General features: G+C 27.6%; 1 long non-coding RNA gene across 1 annotated transcript; it reads left to right on the forward strand.

The window, feature by feature from the left end:
* The first annotated feature begins 225 nt into the window (after positions 1-225).
* Positions 226-1,643, forward strand: LOC111622863. The gene is made up of 3 exons (XR_002756354.1): positions 226-315; positions 430-840; positions 932-1,643. It is a non-coding gene; the product is annotated as an uncharacterized LOC111622863 (long non-coding RNA).
* Positions 1,644-1,892: the final 249 nt, after the last annotated feature.

The following is a 1,892-nucleotide window of genomic DNA, read 5'->3' on the forward strand; positions in this document are numbered from 1 at the left end:
GTATATATTTTTAACCATTAGTGAATGAATTGAGACTTGGTAAAATTACTATAACTTCTTACATGCTAAAATATAATAAATAATGGCCATATATTTTTAATATTGTCAGAAATAATATATTTCAACACCGGTTAATATTTATTGAAATAAAATTGAATCAACTAACATTTTTTACTACTGTTTACTGCAATTCTTATTGCGATTATTGTTTATTTCGTTTTGTAGATTTTAGATTTTATGAAGAGATTTGGGAAAGTTTCCTTGTGTCTTTCAATCGGTGGTTTCTTTGATGTGGATAAGAAAATTCCTTTTAAGGTTATTTCAGTTTATAATCATATAAGTATTTATTAAATTCTTTTTACTGGAAAATTGTAAGACAGTTTTAAATTTTTACTGTAACTTCATAATTTCGATTTCCGTTCTTTTCAGATGGCGAGTACATTGCATTCTATTCTTTCAGGACTTTTAAAATTAAGTAATGCATTGAAAGGAAACAGGAAATGTAACGAAATATTCTTATCTAATTCTACTGAATCTAACTAATATACAGCGTATGAAACCTCATTGTTGGTAAATATTTTATCAGAAAAGAAATTTGTTACTTTTGTAATATATTCACGATACGAAATTAATACAACTTGCAATAGACTTATATGTTGAAGAACGAAATTCACTTCTTAATTGATTTTAAAACTTCAAGTGGAATGCACATATATGAGATTAGCACATACGAAATGACATTTTTTTCTGCTGTAAGCACGGCTGTGTTTGTAAAGAAACACTATCGGAGCAGTAATGAACCGTGAAAAGTGTGGTTTGTGCAGCGATAAGTGATAAAAAGTAAAATTCTATTGTTATGATTATTATGTCTTTTTTAGTATATAAAAGACATTTATTAATAATAATAATAATAAATAATTGATATTTTTAGATTTTGGAAACTGTGCTAGCTAGTTCTTACCACTATAAATTAATGTAATTAATTGATAGTCTAAGTTGACAAGAGAAGTTGTCTATTGACATATGAGAATTAATTAAGAGATTTGACAGTTTCAATCAGAATTTCTGTTTTCGACTGTCTTGTTTATGTTTGAATGACTAATACATAAGTTATGGAACAAACTATTTCTCATCTATTCTTTTTTAAGCATCGAATATCCAAGTAAAATGCAATTTACTGCAGACACTTTTCAAGGTTGCTTTCTCAAGAAAGAAAAGCAACTATAAATAACACTGATGTTGATAAATTATACATCTATTGTTTTCTTTCTTTGGAATCAATTTAGAAAGGTGACGATAATACCAATTTTTCAAAGTTATAGAAAATTGCAATTTGAACAGCTGCAGAAATGAAAATCGAATACATTGTATATTGTGGAGAGAATAATTATAAAATCTACGTCAATATCAAGTGCTTTGTGAAAAATCTATTATAATAGTTCCAAAATAACGAAGACGAAGTTCTATTTAAGCAGGAGACATCACATTGCGGTGGTGTAACTATTTATATCCGTTTTGTACATGTAACAGAGTAGATTTACAGAGTTTTCATTAAAGTATAGCAGTGGTTCACCACAGATAACTGCCGAAAATACAGTTTTCTTAAATCAACGTTGTAGTCTTTGTATGTTATTATGAATAAATTTTGCACAATATTTTTTTTTGTTTTAGTTCTACAGTCATATATAATTATTAGTTTTCACGCCATGTTGGGTGTCAGACCGTATTCACATGCAATATTAATGTTTAAACAGATAATAATTATAATAGAATTAATAAAATATAAACTGTCTTGTGTGATGTGAAACGATTTCCATTTATCTCCCCTCTCTTCGATCTTCAACCGTCAAAACTTAATAGAATCAATCCCGCTAACAAACAAACCTTCCTTC

This window comes from Centruroides sculpturatus, unplaced genomic scaffold (assembly GCF_000671375.1).
Source record: "Centruroides sculpturatus isolate CEXI.00-Female unplaced genomic scaffold, Cexi_2.0 scaffold290, whole genome shotgun sequence".
Lineage (NCBI taxonomy): Eukaryota > Metazoa > Arthropoda > Arachnida > Scorpiones > Buthidae > Centruroides > Centruroides sculpturatus.